This window comes from Ascaphus truei, chromosome 2, assembly GCF_040206685.1.
Source record: "Ascaphus truei isolate aAscTru1 chromosome 2, aAscTru1.hap1, whole genome shotgun sequence".
Classification (NCBI taxonomy): Eukaryota; Metazoa; Chordata; class Amphibia; order Anura; family Ascaphidae; genus Ascaphus; species Ascaphus truei.
In genome coordinates this window covers 372,374,436-372,399,058 of record NC_134484.1, presented here as the reverse complement: position 1 = coordinate 372,399,058, position 24,623 = coordinate 372,374,436, and the positions used below count along the sequence as shown (strand labels likewise).

Sequence of the window (24,623 nt, the reverse complement as noted above, 5' to 3'; positions counted from 1 at the left end):
TATTCTAACTACATCGGATTGAAGCCGGGGGGTCTCCGGGGCTGACCCGCATTCATTTCAGCTTCGGAGACCCCCTACTTCAATCGTATGTAATAAAAATACATTTACACCCAGCTTCATTACCTTTGTAGCTAACAGCTAAGATAATGAATGGGTTAAATAGCAGAGTCCGGTTTGTTGGTGGTAAAGGGGGCGGGTGAAGCTTGGAGTTGCCTCAGGGTGGGTGGTTAGGCCTCCCGGAAGGGTTGTGGAAGGGTTAACCCCTTCATTACCTTAGCTAAAGGTAATGAAGGCGTTAACTCTTCCCACAAGGCATAAACACCCACCCTAGGGCAACTACCCCTTTCAGCTCCCCTCTCTACCACCAACACCACACAGGAATGGGCAAAAGTGCTATTAGCCAAAGATGGTTAATAGTGCTTTTGCCCATTCAAATAATCAATACAGTGCAATACATTCAAATACATTACTATAATCACCCTCCCTGGGCAATTATAACCTTCACCCACCCCCTCTACCATCAACTAACCTGGTAGTGCCGGTTAACCCCTTACATTACCTTACATGTTAGCCGGGAGATGCAGCTCTCTCTGTGCAGCTCTTACAGACGGCAAGGAAACCAGACGGGCAGATGTTAGAAAAAGACACTGCTATCCCGAGCGGTTTGGCATTTTCCTACCTCACGGTATCTGACTTGCAAGAAATCTTTCTGAATACCGTGACAACACAAATGTCAGGACGCGAGGTAGGAACATGCCAACCCGATCGAAATGGCAGCGAGCTTATCGGAACTACCTGAATAGGCCCATGAGCCTCTGATTAAGCCACAAGTGCTGCAGCTAGGATATCCTGAAATGCTGACCCTTTTGGGGGGGAGGGAGGGTGGAGGAGGTGTTGAGGACTGGAGTTGAACCGCCCTGTACTAGAAGATGTATTTAAGAATAGCACAGCTGAGTAAATATGGTCCAGAATGGTCACAGCTACGTCTGTATTATCTGCATTCTGTTGCAGAGACACATTGAATGTTAAATGTTTGCATCTGAAGGAAGTTACCAGCACTGCTGTGGAGAGTGAGAGGGGCCTATATGTTAAGATCATATTTGAATATTTTTTTGTGCGTCAACATTTGAGTGATTTTAGTACAATAGTACAAACCTTATATATATGGATGCCTCGTATGTTATGAAACGTGGTTCGTTGATGGAAATTAATTTTGCGTCATGCTCAATACTTTATTGATGCAATTTAAATTAAAACAGAATGCCATTTATAACTAATATTAGTATGCTGCGTCAAATACATTTTTAGGTTGATACATAGCAGCCTAATTCTGTGCTAACAATATAAATAGAGTTTTGGGGGTTTACATCAAGTTGAACTTGGCACCCGATTTTGATGCGCTTTCTCCTTTTTTTTGGCACACAGAAGAATTATTTTTTTAGTACACACCAATATCTGTACACACAGTGCATTGCATTTCTGCCACGCGAATGGCGTAGATTGAGAAGTTTCACACATGCGCAATTTAAATATTTTTTTCTTGCGCCAATTCCCCCCCCCCCAAAAGTGACCCCTTGCAGACACACCAGAACACCCTCCTACTGTCTCTGTACGTTCTTCCTACTTACCAATAACATTGTAAGCTCTTCGGGGCAGGGACTCCTTTACCTAAATGTTACTTTAATGGCTGAGGCACCTCTTCCCATCATGGGTTATTTGTATTATTTGTTGTTTATATTATGTCACGTGTATTACTGCTGTGAAGTGCTATGCACATTAATGGCGCTATATAAATATATACATACATACATACATGTGCCATGCATGCACACACATACCAGATACATGCACCAAGCCAACACATACACACCAGATATATGCACCATGCACACACCACATACATGCTCCATGCACACACCACATACATGCACCACACAGACCCACTACAGAATATGCATCACAGAAACACATACTAGATACATGCACCATGCACACACATACATACCAGATACATACACTAACACAAGATGCATGCACTATGCACGTACATACCAGATATATGCAACATGCACACACACCAGATACATGCACAATGTACCAAGCACACACATGCCAGATACATGCACCATGCACACACGTGCCAGATACATACACACACATACCAGATACATGCATTTTACATATACGATAAATGCACTATACACATCATATACGTGCACAATACATATACATGCAATATACACACACTCATACATAGCCTTATCCTGTCCGATCTGGATTATTGTAACATACTGCTAACAGGCCTCCCTGCTTCACAACTTTCTCTCTAGCAATCCATCCAAAATTCTGCTACTAGAATAATTTCACTTTCTCCCAAACCAGTCTCTGCCCATCTCCTCCTTAAATCCCTCCCATGGCTTTATTTTAATTAGGCATACATCTGTGTATTTTGTGTCTAGATGTTTTAATTGGCTGATTGACACCCCCTGAACAGCCAATCATTAACTGACCTTGGGGTTTAAATACTCCTTACACTGGTGTTATAATTATCCCTGAACAAGGTGAGTAATTCATCGAAACGCGTAGGAGTTATTGATACTGTATTTGGCAACTGCTAATATCCCCCTTCATACTGCTGGAGCTTGTCTGGTTAGCCTTCGGTACATTGTCTGAGCGAGCGAGCGCGAGTTAGTCGTCTAGTACGACGTAATTCTGTGACATCAGCGTGCCGCTAATTGGCACCGTGGAGCCGTAGCTCACATTGTGGGTCTTCACCCCAGAGACAGCAGTTTGGGGTAGATTAAATTGTTCCACCGTATTGCCGGACCGTTGCATGGACGGCCACATATCTGGAAATCCACGTCTGTGAGTCTACCATAGTGCAGACGTGTTAATGTGCTGAGTGCTTTCATTTGAGCTTCATTCAGCCTAATACAAGAACCTCTGCAGTGACCGGAGTGGGAATCCATGGGAACAGCTGATATATACCAAGTGGATTCGTTTTAACAACTGAGCGGTAACATATACCCTAAACATGCCTTGCTTAACTAATTGATTCTTGCTGTACGTGCATATTATAGCACTTTACTTTGAATAATTATACTTATACATTTTTTTTCTTTAAATACATATCAGATACATGCAATATACATAGATCAAGTACATACACTGTAAACATATACACCCACATCAGCTACATGAACCATACACACACAGATTCACTATACTGTACATACATACTCATTAAATACATGCAAACATCAGATGTGTGCAGTGTTACCACCTTCTACTGAAGGCTAACCCGGAGGCGGAAAAAAATCCCTTATTTTTGTGGCATGGGGGTGTGGCGGCGTCTCCCGGCACCCTGCTGCAATTACCCCTCCAACTGCAATGACCATGAACGTTGCCATTGTAAGCAGGCGATACGTGACATCATGACATATAAACAAGTATAGACAGCACTCTAAGTAAAGAATAATAATCATAAAGTACAGGGTGCAAACGGAACAAAGTGGGCCCAAACAACCCCACTGAAGATCATAAAAACCGGAAAAGCTCCAGCACACACTGATTAATAGAGAAAACGGAAGAGTCACGGAATCAGCCAAAAATGTAATAGCGGTAATAATAGAACAATAGGCATCTCAAAATATGGAAATGCTTAACGACTATAAATGCAGAATGTATGGATCCTGAAAAGCACAAGAGTAGGGGGGAGAAACACAGGGAAGGGGAGTGGGGGAAAAAAACATTAAAGGAAAAACTGCAAACAAATAAACACAGACAAAAGACAATGGGGGAGGGTAAGAGGGGCAACGTTTCGGGGTGACGACCCCTTCCTCAGGCCCGTTCCCTTGGGTCCAATGGAACCACAAGGTACTTCCCTTAACCCTAACCCCCCCTACAAGACACAAATTAGCCAAATAAGAATTAGCTCAGAATCAAGTCCCGGTCAAAAGTCCACAGTATATGCAAGAGTGTATTCAAACTCAAACCGTCCTTTAAGTGGGATAATCAGGCTTCTGTCCTCTCTTTCTCTCTCTCAACTTCAAAGGTTGCCTTGGCAACATGACACTGCGTAGCGTCATGGCGTCAAGCAGCGTCTGGTTACCATGGCATTTGACGCCACGCAGCCATGTTCACTGCAGTTGGAGGGAGAAATTGCAGGAGAATTTCGGAGAATGCCAGCAGCAGCAGCGCCGGTGTCGGTGAGAGCAGATCTGCTAATCCTCCCCGCCAAGCTGCTAGTGGACCAATATTTTTAAATCTGAGTGGACTGGGAGCAAATAACCCATTGGTTTGCAATGTTTAATACAAAGGCCCCAGAGTATGTGTGTGTGTGTGTGTGTGTGTGTGTGTGTGTGTGTGTGTGTGTGTGTGTGTGTGTGTGTGTGTGTGTGTGTGTGTGTGTGTGTGTATGCCTATAAAATGGCTGTACCTTACATGATAACAGCTGGTTCACCATAAAGACTGTGTAATGTCATACCTACTGCATGTATGTGGGGTGGGTCTAAATAATTTATTAAAACATATACACTGCTTGTTTGAGACTGTCAGAATCCCCCTCCCCCCTATAATAAACAGTTATGTCCTCTAGCATTGTCGAGTTGCCCTTAATTCCTCTTCCCAGATCCACCAAGATAAATACAATCCTGCTTTTTAAGCAGGGACTCAGTTTTGTACAATACATCCCTCCTCTGTTTGAGATGACCTGTTACCTGACAAATGATCCCCCTGATTACATTCTTCTCTTACTGCTGGAGAAAATCTATTCCATTCCGCTGATGAGTAACACTGTTTGCTTTAGAGGCGAGCAAGTTCAATGTCACTGCACCTGGTATTTCTTATGTTATGGCAGTTCAACTATAATCCTACAGTTTAAGATCTGGGCAATACCTTTAACGTTCACTACCAAGGGGGCAAACCAAAAATTGCAAAGTACAGTAACGTACTGTAACTGGCCCCTTTGGTAGTGAAAGGGTTGATGTTACAGTATCTCTCCATCTCATAATTTCCATTAGAAATTTTGAGTGTTGAAACTTTTTGTTTTACTGTGTCAACACCTTCCACTAGATTCATTTATATGTACCTGTCCTTGTAAAGCAGAAGGAAGCCAGGGTTAGATGAAAGCATTGGAGTATGAAATACAATATTTACATAGTAATTATAACAGCAATAGTAAACATGATCAGGACATATAAACCTGTACACCGAACATTGGTGAGTCTTAATGTTTAGATTGCCCTAATGACAAGGGGAAGCATGCTGGTGGCCCTTATACCGACCGACGTGTGCTCCGTTCTAAGGGAGATCATACGCATAGCAAGCAGGCAGACGTTCTTCCATTTGTGATGTCACACAAGTGATCACATGATCACGATGCCAGCGCTTGGGTGTTCCGGATGCCCAGCACTCTGAAGATTAGGGCCCATATTGATTAAGCGGAGCCATTCCAGAAGATAACCCTGTGCCCTGGAAGACACCCAAGTCACGTAAGGCAGTCTATGAGATTCGGTAGTGGCCGTCTCGCCACAAACAAATGACCGCCGGCGTTTAGGTGCTGCTCACCTTGCCACCGGGACGCATCGCTGCTAAGGTAAGTCACTAACCTTACCCCTTACCCTAAAACTCCCTAATGTTAACTTCTAATACTAACGCTACCCCCTACCCTAAATCCTTATCTCTGAAACCCCTAAAGTTAACCCCCAACCCTAAAACTTAACTTTTCGTCCAAGCGGCGGGTCCCACTGCGGCTAAACGCCGGCGGGGCGGCTGCGGCTAAATGTCCCATTCCGTCATAAAGTGTCTTATGGAATAGCACCGCTTAGTAAATATTGGCCTAGGTATATTATTTATTCTCTTATTGCCATGCGCAGTCAGCGAGAGTACAGTACAGAGGGTCTTTCATACAGGAATAAGTGTCAACTTATTCCCCTATGAGATGGTTGATACGTGATCCTGTCATCTAATGAATTGTAAAATGAGCATTCAAGGTGTGAAGGGGAAGTATGTATTTGCGCGAGCTCAAGAAATACTGTCAGAGATTATTTTCCTTTTAGAAAGAGAGAAGTGGTCCAGCGTTAATGACAATACATTTGAAATTGGTGAACCTGATTCGAATCCCACTCTTTGTGACCTTGGGATATCACTTTATCTACCTGTGCCTCAAGCACCAAATCTTAGGCTGGGTCCATGGCGGGTCAGTGCGGGCGCGCCCCCGTGCGAGGGGCATCACGCTTTGCCCTAGCTGGAGCGATGTGTGCCCTGTAGTTGGACGCGATGACGGGGGCGTGTCGGGGGGGAGGGTGTGGCCGTGACATCACGGAGCTGGTTCGCCCTCATTGGGCGAACCGCTCACGTGAGCCTGCGCCTCTGGTCGCGTACTCTAAAGACATCCTCATAGAGCATCATATTACTGATCGTGCTACGTACGCACTCCTCCGCGCGGTCACGCCGAGCATGGGCGTGGCCTTACATTGCAAGTAATACCGGGCGGAATTGTGCAAAATTCTATGTAAAGAGCTGTGTACACTGCAATCCTAATTTTTCCATTTCAATAAACTCGGGATGTGTAATGTCTGGATATTGCGCAAAGTGGACCGGTTTAAAGAACATTGCAGTTTCATCTAGCAGTTCATCTTCTAGAATGAATTATTATATATAACATTGTACTTTTTACTGATGACACGTATTTTTCCTTCTACCTTTGGAGATAAATACCAATTAATTCAGATGTGATTCGGTGAACCACCTTTCTGGAGATGTAAACTACAGTATGCTTGAATTGTTGTACTATACTAAGATTTTTGCACAGCAATGAACATTATTCTAGCAGCCCCGGCTGATTATTATTTAGTGTTGGTATGAAACTCCTAGGTGGCTTCAGTACATGACATTTAAATTCTATTTTCATCACTGCAGTTTAAGCAGATAAAATGTTGTACATTATAAGAACTGACTGAAAATATTTCCAACTCCCTCTTTCCTGAAGCCTCTTACATATATGCATTGCAAACACATTTACGTTTACAAGGGAACTTCAAAACAGAAGAGCTGAAGCACAGCTGAAAAAAGGTGTAGCAGTAGGGTAGTAGCCCATTTAAAAAATGTATTGAATTATTGAATTAAAAACATATAAACAAAAGTCCTGTCAGATCCTCTAACGCGTTTCACGCACAGGGCCCTTCCCTCTCTTCCTTCTGACACTCGGTAACCGTGAGTAAAAAAGACAACATTATGGTGCCTGTTATCATTTGGCCAGTTGCTACAATATCACATTGACAGTGTTAATGAATATGGAGAGGGGGTGTGGAACATCTTATTGAAGCATACAGCTAGTCTCCAGCTAGTCCTCATTGCTGTTTCATGTGAGCTCCGGACTTTTGGGCTGGTAACAGTCCTACTACTTGCTCACATTTACGTTTAGTTTAATTGGTTACAAATATTGAACGCTACAAAAAATGAAACACTTTTTGTTGTTTTTCTTTTTTTTTTAACATTATTAATGTAGGATAAAATAGTGTTTTTCTGCTAAATTACATCAAGTCATATCCTCATCAAGATTTTTATATCCTGTTTTGTAGTTGGAAAGAGCTCGGGTTATGATGTAGTGGAGAAGGATTGAATTTGACACTTTCCCTCTACATGAATTGTATTCTTTATAGCTCTCAAATTGTACAAGTTTTATCGCTTGCACAGACACTGATACTCAAGAGATAGGATTTCCACTTTGGTGGTTTTACTGGTCATAAAATATGTCATTATCCACAGCAAAACCAATTATAACATACTTCAGTTGGATGTTGTTGAAAGCAGAAGGATTTAAATACATGAAAAAGGAATAAAATACAAAGAATGATTTATTTATTTTTTATCTTCAGAAAGCTACATTTTTCAAACGCCTGCTCTCTCTCTCTCTCTGTGTATTTGTCCCTCTCACCCTAATCCTGGCTGAACTGAAGCAGTGTGTTGATTTAGCCTTGCCTCAGAATCTGTCTGGATTAAGTCATGTACCCAAGCTTGCGTTGTTCAGAAAATTCATACTTTTCCTCTCTAAAGAGGCATTTCACATGGCTCGATATTTAAAGCTGCCGTCCAAGTAATATCCTAAATGTGTGTGTTTTTCTTTTTAAACAAATCAGTTCTGTACTTTGCGAAATACCTGTAGCATTTAAAAAAAACAACCCTAAATGACATTTTTTATGTATTATAATGTAACAAGCATTTTTTTTTGTTTCTATAGCAACCATTTACAAAGTCACAACCCCTTCCTCTCCTGAAACAGGCTCTGGCACACCCCTTTTTGAGCCCTGCCCTCTCTTTAGCAGTGCACCAATTGTATCTAGTGACTGCCTGGTCACATGATCTTCCCCACAGAACTTTACATCTTTGCTCCTCTTCTGCTGCACTGACAGCCATTTAGTGAACCCCCGAGCCAAATCTTCGCTGATCGATCACAGGAGAACGGATTGATCAACAATTTAGCTAATTATCATTGTGTGTATTGTAATCATGCACATATTAAAGCGGAAAAAAATTAATACATTTCTAAAAAATGGCAGCTTGGACTACTGCTTTAAAAATTAAATGTAAAAAATGGACTTGTCTACTTTCAAACTCATCTACAGAATATGCTGTGAAAGCGCCTGCCGCTTACTCTGGAAGATTTCTATTTAGTCATTTGAATGGGGCTGAAATTCTTCTGATTAAGATACAGACTTCTCAGCATATTGAATAGGTCCCTAGACTTTCTGTAGTTGACTTCTTCCTCAGTCCTTCAGTGCTACAGTACAAGACGTAGAGTGTGACATTGTTCCCCCACATAACACAACATATACTATTGTACTGTAATGCAGAATGTCAGAGTTTCTGTACAATTCAATGCCAGTGTTGCTGCCTCAATATTATAATAATAATAATAATAGCCTAGTTTTTGTTCACAACATATCCAACCATAATGCAATAGAGGAGACAATGAAGCCTGCTATATTTGTATGTGTACTTTAGGGTTGCCAGGTAGCTTCTGCAAAAATACCGGACATACTTGAATCAATGCCCTCTGATCTACTGTAGTACCTCAGTTTTCCTGATTGGATCAGTCACTGCCTATAAATTTGGCAAATATAATAATTTTTAATGTGGCAGTTCTGTCATTTGCCAGTTCCACTGTAAAGTATTTGTGCCACGATTTGACGCCAGGAAAGATTTGTACAGATTTTGTCACAAAATTATGAACTATAGAAGATTAAGTATTTTCTTTGTGCTACACCGCAATATTGTTATGCATCATCAGTTAGTAATCTCTGTTGGAAAAAAAAATAATTGATAGAAGACTTTTTCCCTCCCTCCTATACTGATTGCTGCCCTGCCTATGACGCTCAGGGCATAGTGAGGATCTTTCATAGGCTGAGCAGTTTCTTTATTGACAGGTTCCAGTAATTCTACAGGCTCGAAAGAGCAAAGCTAGAGATGCACTGTTCATGAATACAACATACTTCCTGTCCAATCTCATCTAAGCTTAACTTCTCATGCTCCTTGTTTGGGGGGTGAAGTGGACACTCACTAATGTTAATTTTCACATCTTTTTTAGCACAGGAAAGCATAGACTGGATGTACTTTTATGATGTGAAGAAGGCCTTGAATGATACTGAGAAAACGTGAGGACTGCTGGCCATGGTGGACTCCCCGACAGGAATCAGAAGAGCCATAGAGCGGAATTTCAAGTTAGATGGTGAGTAACTATTATGTATTCATGAAACAGAAGAACAATATGTGTTCTAGCATGGACATTCCATTGTAAGAACAATATGTGTTCTAGCATGGACATTCCATTGTAAGAACAATATGTGTTCTAGCATGCACATCCCATTGTAAGAACAATATGTGTTCTAGCATGGACATTCCATTGTAAGAACAATATGTGTTCTAGCATGGACATTTCATTGTAAGAACAATATGTGTTCTAGCATGGACATTCCATTGTAAATCGTCATACAGTGTTTCCAACCTACCCCCTCTTAATTGTAAGTAGCTTTTGAATGAGTGACAGGACTAATCATGTTCTATTCATGTACTATAAACTAATGTATTTATTTTCCAGTAATACATGAAGTGAAGATTGTAAAACTCTAAAATGTTAGTTTATTCCCTTATTACAATTACAGTTTCACTAATCCTACAGACATTGTCGTAACTACTGTAGATTGCTTTTAAGTTTTGCACATATTTGTCATCAAATTCCACATGTTCAGAATTCTGCTTTTAAAAATATGATGATTTTTTGTAATTAAAAAAGCCACAAATGGTACATTCATTTATTTATAATAGTCATTTGATCTTGGTATTATAGAGTACAAAATATTGAATAGTACATCCATGTCTAATGCAGGTTCTTCAGGCCTTTTCCTGTGTTTACACTGTGGACGCTCACCGTTATCGCAGTTTAGTAGATGACACACTAAAGGTGTAAATATTTAGCTTCCAGTACATTTTTTTACATTTTTATAACAGGGATTTCCCTACAGCTTTAACTTGCTGCATGGAACAGTTTGCACACTCTAGGAGAATAGAGAGACAGCAACCCAGCTAATCCGTAATTTGTTTATTAACTTCAGGTAGGCTGTTCTGCATTATGAAAGTGGTATACACACTGGAAACCAGACAAATAATAATAATTATGATAATTGTTTGTTCGTGTATAGCGCTGCTAGTTATACGTAGCCCTTTACATAGACATTTTGCAGGCACAGATCCCTGTCCCGGGGAGCTTACAATCTATGTGCTGAGTATCTGAGGCACAGGGAGATAAAATGACTTGCCCAAGGTCACAAGGAGCCGACAGCGGGTATTGAACCAGGACCCCTGCTTCAAACACAGTGCCAGTCACTGAGCTGCTCCTTCTCCTCTATTACAGTGTAGGACAAAAGGACAAAGTACTCAAAAGTGCCCCAATGTATCCCCAAGCTTGTGTATTCTAAAAGTGTCAGGATTCCAGGCATGGGTGTGCAAAGAATTGGTGAAAGAAAAATGGAAACAAAATCTACGAGTGTCGTCAAACACTGTCCCGTATCTGACAAGAAATCCAAGATCATTGCTAGATGTATTGAACCTTGTAAAACTATTGCTGAAAGATGCATCATATGCAGACTAAAGTTAGTTCATGGCAGATCAAGAGCAGGACCAAATGTAGATGGTAGATATACGTATATATATATATATATATATATATATATATATATATATATATATATATATATACAGTATTCGACAAACCTATACATTTGCACGCCCCGGGCGAGTGGATTTAACATCGTAGCGAGCTCCTATTGGCCCAAGCAGCACACGTGTGGTACTAGGTGGCGAGTAGATTTTTTTATTTGGCGAGTAGATTTTTTGGTGATTTGTCGACCAATATATATATATATATATATATACATACAAAATGAAAAGATGTTCAGGGCACTCTAATTGGGCAAGAGTAGGACAAATAACTTATCTTAAGGAGCAGGGTGCTAGCAGTGTAGCCGGGATCACCATCCAGCGACAATGATAGATAGACAGGAAAAAAGTTCTGCAGCACTCTCTGAAGTACAGGAAAAAATGGAGCAACGTTTCCTTTGAAAAAGGACCAGGAGGTCCGAAACATTGCTCCATTTTTTCCTATACTTCACCACTGATGTTAGATTGATGCAATAAACCTTTTTTAAATTGGAAACTTACCAGAGAGTGCTGCAGAACTTGTTCCTGTATATATATATATAATACTGAGTTAAGTTATGGTGAGTAAAAAAAGTGACAAAAACCCTCCACAGGAAAGCAAATATGCATACAGTTATATTTGCATATATATATATATATATATATATATATATATATCGATAGATTTAATTTTTCATTTTAAATCTAAAGATTTTCTTCAAATAACAACAATCCATCAAAAATAGTCTTGTGATGAGCACTCAAAGGTAACAAGCATACAGATGTAGCAGGCGATGTTGCACCCGATATCCTGCGGTGCAGCTAAACTAAATGGCACGATTTTGTGTGCAAATCACGCAGTGATGCATTAACATGCAATGTCTTATGCCACATCTGAATCTGGAGAAACAGCCTGTTAAAAGGGTTGTAATTGAGCCGAAATACGGCAATATATGCGAACACATGTCTGCTGCGAGTTGTTTGTATGGTGTTATGCTGCTGTCGGCAAGCGATGTTTCATTAAACGTTTAGTATTCTGCTTTATTCTGCATGTGTACGGATGCACAAGTGACTGGTAACAAAGCTTACCTTGAAGATATTATTTATTTATTATTATTTACCTCCAGGACCCAAAATAATCCAGCATCAATTATATACTTCTGTACGTATGTGTGTGTGTGTATATATATATATATATATGTAGAGGTATCAGTACCGTGTTAGCCGAGCTTCAATAATCAAAAAATAAATAGATGATACCGTTCTGTGGCTAACGAAATGCTGTTATTTGTGCGAGCTTTCGAGATACACTGATCAGTGTATCTCGAAAGCTCGCACAAATAAAAGCATTTTGTTAGCCACAGAACGGTATCATCTATTTATTTTTTTATATTATATATATATATATATATATATATATATATATATATATATATATTATATATACACACACACACATACACATATGTACAGAAGTATATAATTGATATATACCATAATACTGAGTTAAGTAATACTTATATACCATAATACTGAGTAACCCTCCACAGGAAAGCAAATATGCAAATACAACTGTATGCTCATCTGCATGTCTTAGGCAGGTCTGCAACCCCACCTTTCACCATTGTCACCCAGCATACAGCACTTCCACTGCAGCAACGGATTCTGGGAAATGACATGCAAATGAGCAAACAGTGCCACCTTTTGCTTCAAAACCATTAACATGGTTCCCTATAGGCTTAAGCTTGTTGCATGGTCACAGCTTTGAGCTCATTTGCATGTAATTTCCCAGAATCCCTTGCTGCAGTGGAAGTGCTGTATGCTGGGTGACAATGGTGAAAGGTGGGGTTGCAGACCTGCCTAAGACATGCAGATGAGCATACAGTTGTATTTGTATATATATATATATATATATATATATATATATATATATATATATATATATATATATATATATATATATATATATTTCTTTTTGATGCATGCATTATTTTTGAAAGATGATACTCTTGGGGGGGGGGGGGATTTGTTTCTTTGTACGGTGGCTGACAGGTAGATTTAAGTCCAGAGGCTTCTGTTTATAGGTTCTCCTCAAATAATGAGAGTAGTTGCAAGTATGCAAAAAAAAAGAAACATTTTAAATACAAATTTGTTTGCAAGTTTCATTGAGAATTAAGAGAAAAAGAAAATATCACATGAAAACGAAAAGCTGTTAGCTGCAACCCAACACTGATACCTCACCGTCCTTACTGTACTTATAAGGGACCTACATATTAATTATACAAATGTGTTCAGTTTAACCCTTACAGTTCATTTCTGACCTCGGGCACTGAAAGGGTTGAAACAAGAAACACAAAACAACTCTAAATAGAAAAAAAAAACTAATTAAAACAGAAGGCTGGCTATATGAAAAATAATCAGTATCAATGCAAGTATTGTTCTTCCCATCTATACAACCTATTCTTTGATGTGATTTGTTTCCTGTTGACTATATTTTTGCATCTGGAAAGCGCAGACTTTGGAGAAGAAACCATGCTCTGCTTTACACAGAGCTCTGTTTTGTTCATTATACTGTATGTAATAGAGTGGCAAAAATAAAGGGATCGTCCTGTACCAAGCAAACTACACCGGCGAGCTCTGGAAACATTCCTGTTTGAGCTACAGTAATTACAGAGCAGGTCACCAACTCCAGTCCTCAAGACAACCCCCCACCCCAACAGGTCAGGTTTTAAGAATATTCCAGCTTCAGCCACCTGTGCTGAAGCAGGAATTGTTTGAGCCACATTTGCTGAAGCAGGAACTGATTGAGCCACCTGTGCCGAAGCAGGGACTGAATAAGCCACCTGTGCGGAAGCTGGGATATCCTTAAAACCTGACCTGTTGGGGGGGGGGGTGTCTTGAGGACTGGAATTAAGAACCCCCTGGAAAGCAATGGTAACCAGCACAAGACCTTGTACACATCACCTTAGACACTGGTACCCCAGGTACAGAACGTGGGATGGCCGCCCACATCTCTAGCGTGGGTGTGGTGCAATTTGCTCATACTTTTGCTAACATTTCCAGCTTCCACTTGCTTATTGATTGGCAGTATTAAGTTGTACATTTTGCCCAGGATGTCTTGGCAGATATTCCAAATGGCCCATTAGGGCAGACTTAGTAGACGTATCAAAATACAGCAATCAAGTTTCATGTTAGCTATTCAATGGTTTATTCATAATGAGTTCTGAAAAGCGTTATAAATGGAAAGATAACTGTATAATGGGAATACTGTTCTTAGTGCTAGCCTGCGCTTCAGCCAATTACATTTTATGTGAAAATAGCAAACTTCCCCTTAGAAGAGCATTTGATGTTGGCATCGATCGTCTCTAAGTGTAGTGCTGTGAAGTTGTCCATTAAAATTGAAGTTGTACTGAAGATAACAGGATTTCACGCTTCCATGTCTACATGGGTTAGAAAGGCTTATTTAATCCAACTATCTTTTTTTAGCATTCATGTGGGTCACATTACTATGGTTAAATGGAAATTGAACCATGAAGTGAATGTTGCCTTCCGACGGAATCTTGGGTTGGGCAGAGTTCTAGAAGTATTAGTTGGCACTAAGAATGTGTACTCCAGTTTGTTCAAAGTGAGAGTTCCTCATAGACATTGTGAGGCACACGTCTCAGACTTGTCTTTATTTCTATCTATGTACAGACACACACAGCCCCTATAAGCTCTGAACCTAAATCCACCACATCATATATATTGTGTCAAAAAGAGTGCTACTAGGATTGTGACCTCATATATACAACAAGAGACAAAAAGGCCTAGTGCTACATCTAATGACATATTATATAGTTTAATACTGCTCTGTATATCTTCCAATAAGCAAGGATCATTTAGTTCAATTCTTTGGCAAAAGTATGTTAAATCTACACCCACGTCACAGACTGGCCCATCTGTAGGTCCTAACACTGCTGTGCCTGCTCTCATAACCTCTCTAATGGGGAGAGCTGTCGTTATAAGCAGGTCATTCACAGGCGCTTGGCAAGAACTGCAGTTAAAAGGGTGAGTGGGTGAGCTGGGAAACCTTTTTAATTAATTGTAGCTCTTGCTAAACACCTGTAAATGACCAGTCTATTAAGACAGCTCTCTCGCCATTAGAGAGGTTATGAGAGCTTTTTGCAGGTACAGCAGTGTTAGGACCTACCGATGGGCCATACCATGACGTGGTTGGCCAAAGAATTGAAATAAATGACCCTTGCTTATAAGCAGATAAGTATGTAACTATATAACATGTCAAGTTAGATGTACAGTAGCACTAGGCCTTTTTGTCTTTTGTTATATCTATGTGCAGGCCACAGCTGAAGATTTGTACTGTATGTTCCAGGGTGATTATGTATAATGTCACTTCTTGATATATGCAAAACTGCTGAATAGTTCAAGGATTTTGGCATAGATCAAGACAGTCTGTTTCCCCAAAGCATTTGGGGATTTGTATCCCAGTCTACCACTGCAAACAAAAATTGTGTGTGTGCCAATCACGCGCATTTTAAGTGAAACTTCTTTGTCATTTGTCACTGTTTTGTCACAGAAATTGTATTTGTAATGGTGGTTTTTAATTACAAATTCAAAACACAAGTTCAGCGCCAAAACGCAAAGAAGTTTGACTTAGAATGCGTGTTTTAGCTATTTGCACTTCTATATTTATAGTAACTGAATTCCTTGTCTGTGTGTCAGTCTGTGTGTGTGTGTGTGTTTGTGTCAGTCAGTGTGTGTTAGTCAGAGTGTGTGTCAGTCAGTGTGAGGGGGTTAGTCTGTGTGTGTGGGTCAGTCTGTGCGTGTGTCTGGCAGTGTGTGTGTGTCAGTCAGTGTGTGTGTGTGTCAGTCAGTGTGTGTCAGTCTGTGTGTGTGTGTGTGTGTGTGTTTGTCAGTCAGTCAGTGTGTGTTAGTGTGTGTGTGTGTGTCCAGTCAGTCAGTGTGTGTGTGTGTATGTCAGTGAGTCAGTGTGTGTGTCTCCCTGTTTGTGGTGTGTGTGTGTTATTCTGTGTCCTGCCCCTCCCCCCCTCTCTCCTGACTCTCCCCCCCCCTGCTTGGGAGCTGCGAACACGGGACGGGGTTGGAGGGGAGTCTGTCTGAGTATACCCCATGGCGGAGCTGTGGACACGGCTGTGTGTGTCCTTCACTTGGTCGCCAATAGGATTGATACATTCCTTCACTTGGTCGCCAATAGGATTGTTACATTCCTTCACTTGGTCGCCAATAGGATTGATACATTCCTTCACTCGGTCGCCAATAGGATTGTTACATTCCTTCACTCTGTTGCCAATAAGATGGTTACATTCCTTGACTTGGTCGCCAATAAGATTGTTACATTCCATCACTCGGTCGCCAATAAGATTGTTACATTCCTTCACTCGGTCGCCAATAAGATTGTTACATTCCTTCACTCGGTCGCCAATAGGATTGTTAGATTCCGTCACTCGGTCGCCAATAGGATTGTTACATTCCTACACTCGGTCGCCAATAGGATTGTTACATTCCGTCACTCGGTCGCCAATAGGATTGTTACATTCCTACACTCGGTCGCCAATAGGATTGTTACATTCCTCGATCTGAGATCCTGGGCATTTATTTGTGTTTTAGGTAAGCTGCAAATTGCTGGATTTACATTTTTCCTTAAATTGTCATATTATTGTTATATAACAATATACATCATTTGAAATGTTGGATTGTTTGTTTATTTATTCACTCCTCAATGAAATATATTGTATATATTGTTCTATATGAATTCAATCTTTGCTGATGCATTTTATATGTGAGAGCTCAAAGAGCAGCCCCTCACAGTTTTGTCAAATGAGTCTCTTTTTACATAGTGGTGCCACCAGCTATCTTGCCTACTTGTTATAAGTAGCACTAGTGTCACCATGTTGGCACCTTGTCATCATACAGTTAGCAGTGCATTAATTCCGACAGTGCATTTCAATGATATATCAGCTGTTTGACAAAAGTGCAAACATCTGTGAAAACAGGGTCATTATTCACATTAGTGGGTCAAAAAATAGCTTCCCTGAGATTATATTCCCACTAAAGTAAAATGCATATTAACCTCTTCCCAGCTCTGCAATGTGTCCCTGGATCCTTTGGCAGCGAAGGGACTGATAACCTAATATAATCTATTTTGTTGTTGCAAGGACATGGGGAAAGACAATGCAGAAGCTTCCAGAAATCCTGATAAGAATGTAGTGAGTTAGCAACACTCTTACAACAGCAGTTCTCAATCTATCAGTGTGTATGTCCCTCCAATCACTCAGTTACCCCCCTTTTTAGTCTCCCGGACACACTTCTGGGGGGGGAGGGAGGGGAAGAGCAGGTTCCCCAATGTTGGGTCACACTGATGCAAGGGTAGGGTTGCCAGGTGTCCGGTATTGAACTGGACTGTCCTGTATTTGGATACTCTGTCCAGTAAAAAATGAGAGTTACTGTAATACTGGACATGTATGTGTCCGGTATTTTCCTCCCTGGACATAGTGACCTGACGCACCTTTCACCACTGAGTCCAGTATTTTTGGAGAAGCCACCTGGCAACCCTATGCAAGGGAATGAACAAAAGGAAATGCATTGCGCACTATTTTTACACCTTTGAGATGCCACTCAAACTCCAGCTGTCATAATCATACACAATGCAACATGGTGCCCTGCTAATTGTGTGCATCTATCACGTAAGCATACGCTCTTCCCAGGAGGTGCTTTGAGATGCACATATCTCTGCCATGTTGTCTGAAATAAAGACCATAACAAACATACCCATGGGAGGGACCCGCGATAACACTATATTAAAGTCACGGCGGATTTCTTTTATATACCGTCTATCACACCAGCCATGTCACCTTCTTGTATATTGTGTGTTGACAGTGCCATGTATAAAAGGCAGTTTCTGCAAATCTGCACCGATGTTTCCCGCTATCGTCCTGCTGTTACACGGATTTGCATCCATGTAGTGGTTTGGAATATTCTTCTTTTTGATACTTTTTGTAATCATTGTAAACGTTTTGAGCTTGCTGGGACTGTGCGGGAATAATGATATTGGCATTAGACTTGTATTTATACCTTTACACAAGGCCATCACTGACATGAGGCAAGCAGCACATGTTCCTGCTATGTTCAAATAAAGATTGTACATGTAACAAATGGCTTCAGGCACATTTGTGAGTTTTGTTTGTGATTGCCAAGCAAATGCTAGTGAAAATGCTAAGGTTTCACAACTCCATCATCCCTCGTTATATCTTTCCTCTATAGAGTATTGGTTTTACCTAATTCTTTCATGTTACCATTATGTTTTGATATTGCTTTATTTGTGATTTTTTGCTATAACATACGGTATATATCAAAAGAACAGCATTTATTTTATATATTCAAGAATAAGCACGTGCATCCATCCACTTCTGATTTTTGTTCAGTGCAATATTGGTTGGAAGGCTCATCATTTATTCAAACCAAGGCGGAAACACTGTAAGCTTCTCTGACACATCTTGACTTACTGGATCAGTTCATGAGAACAAGCTATTTTATGTTGCTAAGCTGCACAATATGTAGGATCCTTGCTTTGTGATTGAGCCTTTTAGGTTATTATGAATTAGCTTTTTATTTCCTTACTATATAGTGACATGTAAAATTCTAGAGCCCGTCTTAGACAGGGGAGTATTTGAATGTGCATGTTTCTGTGGAGTATTTCTGTAACTGATTACTCAGAATGAATAAAACCCACATTGTATTTGAAATCATTTTTGTGTAATGTTATATTGTTGCAGTGCACACTGAACAATTTCCTTCAGCAATGTCACTTACTTGACTTATTTGCTGTAACAAGCTACCGCAGCCTGGAAACATAATCTAGGTCAATAGACCACATTAGAAAGTTAAAATCCAGCCATGTATTGTGGGAATTATACATTGAACTTGGCAAATAACGAAGGACACTTATTTATCAAAATGTTTTACCAGGTAATAATACACTGAGAATTATGTCCTGGGCACAGTTGTGATAACAATACATGGTTACATTAAATGGAGAGGGTTATTATACATTATATTTAAAGACATTTCATTCACAGTTAAAGATAATATATGTTATGGGTTTATGTAACAGTTACAGACCAGATTAAAATGTGAGACATATCTGTAGTGCTCTGGCTGGAGGTTATTATTTTTATCAAATTCTTTAGTGGGAAGAAAAGCGTATGTGTGGTCGCTTTAGATTGTGACTTAGTGATCTATATATTTTTTTACTTGCCTGCTTTAAGACAATGTCACATTTCACAGTAGCTCACTTGTAGTTCCCCAAACATTCTGTTATTTTGGTAAAGCAAATTACAACAGTGGTTCCGAACAGGTCTGATTTTAAAGATGTCCCTGCTTCAGCACAGGTGGTTCTGTCAATGACCGAGCCACTGATTGAGCCTCCTGTGCTGAAGCAGGGATATCCTGAAAACTTGACCTATTGGGGCTTCTTGAGGACTGGAGTTAGGAACCGCTGCATTACAAGAAGCCTTATTATTGCTGCAGAATGTCTTTATGACTGTTACTTACTAATCTAAATTACAGTATCATGAGAATATTTTTCCTTTAGTCTTCATTTCTGTTACATTAAACCAAGTGCCGATTTATTCTGCATCTAATTTTTTGTAGTTGGAGCTTCCCAGATTTCTTTCCCCTTAGTTGGTGTTGCAGATATATTTGATGGGTGATAGCTGCACAGATATGAAGCGTGGGAGTTCTGCAGTGCAGTGTTGGAGCAGCTGTATTGGTTTAAGGAAAAACTAGGCTCTGGCATTGTGGTATCTTTTAGAAGTTGTCTGAAATAATAATAATAGCATGTTCTTGTATTGCGCTGCTAGTTTTACGTAGCGCTTTACAGAGACATTTTGCAGGCACAGGTCCCTGCCCCGTGGAGCTTACAATCTATGTTTTTTGGTGCCTGAGGCACAGGGAGATAAAGTGACTTGCCCAAGGTCACAAGGAGCCGACACAAAGGAATTGAACCAGGCTCCCCTGCTTCACACTCAGTGCCAGTCAGTGTCTTTACTCACTGAGCCGCTCCTTCAAGTCTCCACAGAATGCAATTCTGCTAAATTCTTCACCGTTGATCTTCTTGTCAGTACTGATCTTTCAGTGAAGAGAGGTGGATATGCACAGATGTCATTTCCTGCTGATTTGAGCTACTACTGTCACTGCTAATGTTGTGTGCAGCTATAAGAAAACATTGGCAAATTGCACATTGGGGAAAAAAACATAGCCATCTAGTATTTCAATTCTCGTGTATGCGAGTATGCGCTCACTATTGGTCTTTACCACATTTACTGTACAAAATATTTTTTTAAAAGAGACAATGCTGGCAAGGAAAGAAACCCCTTAATGGTTTTTATTTTGAAATTAGATTTGTGATTTCCGTGATATATACTGCATTGCACCAAGTGCTGATATTTATCAACGCAGACATTAGTTTTCATTATTGAGCACTGGCTTCACATATAGCAGAGGTGCTAATTGCATTTCTTACATTAATTCCACTCTCATAGGTGCAGAGATTAACACCACCTCAGACCTGGCAGATTACATACACGTGTAAAAAGTAAAATGTTGGGTCTTTGAGATGGAAGCTCTGATTTGTTCCATTCTAATATTGTACCAAGTAACTCCTCCACTAACATGGCCTATAACCACCTTCTAAAACCTCTGCTAAATTGACACTGTGAAAAAGTTGAAGACTGATGCAGCAGCCGCTCCAAAGGACTGGGACTCACCAGAGGGAATTAAAAGCTAAAAATCTTTATTGGACTACATTTAAAAAAAGGACACTCAGGACATACAAAAATAGGGGAACCTCCTCCTAAATTGACACTGTGCCTGAACAGGGACTCAACATGAAATATACTCAACGCCACCTTACCAGGAAAACGACTGATTGTGCCACTCCTTATTTGTCGTGAGAGGATTCTATTGACGTTTACTTCGAATATAAGTAACCCTGATTAAGGTCTCTGTGGTACAGAACGTAAATCTTTTTTAGTACTTGGTTTAGTCAGCCTGTATCCCTTTGCTACATTTGGTAGTGAGTGTTTATGTGATGTTGTATTCTGTAGAGCACCAATAGTGCCTTAATAACCCACTTGTAAATGTGCCTTGTGCCTGTCTTGTGATATTACTTAAGAGTTTATGTACGGGTATCTGTGTCTTCTGCACACTATCCACTTACCAGACAGTTGGCTTAAGAATGTAAATGCCACTTCTAATGAATAATGTTAATGAGTTCAGCAAACTGTAAACAAGACATAAAAAAAGCACACAGGTAATGACGCTTTTCTGTTTACAGAGAACATCTTGGCCTCTGTGGATGGGGAGGAGGGAAGGGTTGTTCTGTGTTTACCTTGGTCTTTTGTCGAAGTGTTATGCACCACCGTCTTTATTAATGGTGGGTTCCTCAGGTAAGAGACTTTGGGTGAAGCTTTTCTGATTTGTCTAAATTGTCAACAAAGCTTATAAGTGATTAAATATTAAGAATAATTAGAAGTTTTTGTTGTTACTGTACTTTCATGATGTGTGTTCAGCTTGCTGGCTGAGTGGGCTTACTGAAAGGGTTTAAAGGCCTGCGGTATGTAATTAAACGCCTTGGCATTGTGTTTCAAGGACATTGGCAGATGTCCAGATATAATTTTCCCCACTCGAGTCATTTAATTGAAACCATAGGGAAGAAGAAAGGTTGTTGGCAAAGGGGAAAAAAAGAACCTACAGCAAGGATTTACGTTATTGGATATGAACAGACAAGGCAACAAAGCTGATAAAACAGGATTAGCAAAGCAGTTTAGTTGGATGTCACACACTGTGTAACATGCACTACATAGATGGGGTTTGGCAGGATTACTTTGCAGAGCATGAAGATATAACAGAAGAAGAGGACTGAATTAACCCTTCTGGTGCTGGAAGTAGTGCTAAGCAATGCACCGCTGAGCACTTGCAACAATTGAACGTGTAATAGACTCCCCGTGCCAAAGACACTACGTAGGATTTATAGAAGCATTAATATCATTGTGTATTCCTAAAATGTACTCTTTGACTGTGGCAAGATATCAGTCCAGTTCACATCATATCATCATTGTTATTAATACTATCATACTTTTGTTAATTCAGAATAAGATGGGTTGTACATAGCAGAGCAACACAAACACAGGAGTGACCTCCTTGTCAGTCACTTCTTTGCCAGATGGACCAATAACTCATTGCATTGCGTTGGCGGGCCACCTAGCACTGACAGTGTTATTCAGAGGGCAGTGTCTTTAGACTCTGAATGTCTGCACTGACTACCTTAAGGTAGTCACATCATCACCTTTTTGTCTAGGATTGTCAGCTAGTTCCTGATTAGTATTAGATGTCCATCTAGACCAGATTTTTACATGTGTATGGACGATGAAAATTTAGAGATGTGATGAATTTGTCACTAAGGCTTAGATTGGGTCTCACACAACAAACATCAACACGTGTCAATACCCGGCTTGCATAAACATTCCAGAGTAAGTAGTATCCTGGTGCCAACCCAACCTGTTCCTCAGCTGCTACAGATGTCATTGTAAGTCCATTGAACTTGATTTCTTGTTAATATTTTGTGCATGTGACTTGTGTAGAAATGTATGTTGCCTTGATAGTTTTGCTACCCCCTGAACTCCTGATTCACAAAAATGTCATTGTCACCAACCTTGTACATTGCATCGAGAACCTTATGCGGGATATAAATATGTAGCGAGCAGGTCATGGCAATTCTGTAGTTGAGAATTGCTTCAATTGATCAAGGCATTGTTTTTCAACAAGGGCTCCTAGGACATACTCAAATGTGCCCGTTATATCTGTAGGCACGAAGATTTCATTTTGTTGAACCCTCATTATAGTCATTTTTTTCTAATGGGAAGTCACAATTCTTAATGCTTGCTACCTTCAACTATTTTCAATGTAGTAATTGTATATTTATTTATTGTGTGATTCTATTGTCTTTCTTAAATTACATATTGCATTCTTATTGATGTTCTTTAGTAACAGGCTACTGAACTCTAATAAAAATGTTTGTGTCATTGATATATTAAAAAAATATGATGCAGGGATAGGTGTTTGTTCATTGTATAGATCACCGCAGATGGAAGACGCAACTTTGTATTTTTTTGCTTGATGCACGGATTACACATTTTAAAATGCTAATCTCTTATGTTTCTTGCATGGTGAATCTTTCATTGTTTTGACATGCCTCATTAGCTAAGCCATGCAGAGCTATTTAATCATTTGAGTGGTGACTGTCTCCGGTGATAGTTTACCAAAAAGAGAGAATAAAAACAAACTGTTTTAGAGGTTTTACAACGGGACCAAGACAGTTACCCGAGTGTAATATTGGGAATCTTAAAGGATAAATTCTTTCTACTTAACAATTATTTCACCCCCCCCCCCATTTTGTTGCAGGGTGGGGACCAAAAAGGGGGGACCCGGGTGGGGTCCCCTTGAGCCAAATGCTACTATTTTTAGCTCTGGAGTCCCCCCCCCCCCTGGTTCCTGAGTTTAAATCTTCCTCAGAGGAAACAAAATGGTGGTCGAATCTCAGGTCATTGAGAAACTGCGTCATCATTGGTTGTGGCATCCTATTGGACGGCCACTTAAGTCGTCTTTAAAAAAAAACGGGAAGTAATACCTGAAACTTCAAATGTGTATGAAATGTATTAGTTATATAGTTTTCTTACTTAATTAAAACAGTGGTGATAACTACTGAAAAACTAAGGAAGTTCCTTGAAACCTAGTAGCTCAGAACAAGGATAGCAAGGAAGAGAATAAGGCCAGAAGAAGATCCAACAATGGCAACATGTCTCCTGCCCCGTCTTTTTATTTGGTTATTTCAAATGCTTGATGTCTTTGCTGATTACTTCATAATTGAGCGGGAATAAACAAAATTACCAGGCACCGTTCTTTTGAAATAAAATCAATGGAAAAATGATAGGCTTTTAAAAAGACACAATCCAAGTAGCTTAAAAAAATTAAAATCTTTTTTTTTTTTTTTTTTTAATATATGCAGCCTTTGTTTAGCTTTATTAGTCAGAACGATACGTTCTCCCGTGATCAATCAGCAAAATCCTGCTTCCCAGGGTTTACTAAATGGTTGTCTTTCAGTTTCAAATCAATCCTTCAGTCAGTGTAACTCAGCAGCTACAATGTATTCTTATATTATATATATACAGTATAAGGTAACTTTATCTATTGTTAGTTTGCAGCTCAAACTGCTGGGAATATTGGCATCAAATGATCACAAACAGGAAAGTGATGCAAAAATCTTGCACTGCTGGGGAGGTGGCTAAAACCTGCTATAGAAATAAAAGTCTGCTGAGTATATTAAAACTCATTAAAAATGTCTTTAAGAGTTG

General features: G+C 40.0%; 1 long non-coding RNA gene across 1 annotated transcript in view; it reads left to right on the top strand.

Moving 5' to 3' along the window:
- LOC142488731 (uncharacterized) overlaps positions 1–10,041 on the top strand; it is a 53,246-nt gene extending 43,205 nt beyond the window's left edge. Inside the window, exon 3 of the long non-coding RNA XR_012799621.1 lies at positions 9,590–10,041. This is a non-coding gene — a long non-coding RNA (uncharacterized LOC142488731). The remainder of the gene's footprint in view (positions 1–9,589) is intronic.
- The last annotated feature ends 14,582 nt before the right edge of the window (positions 10,042–24,623 follow it).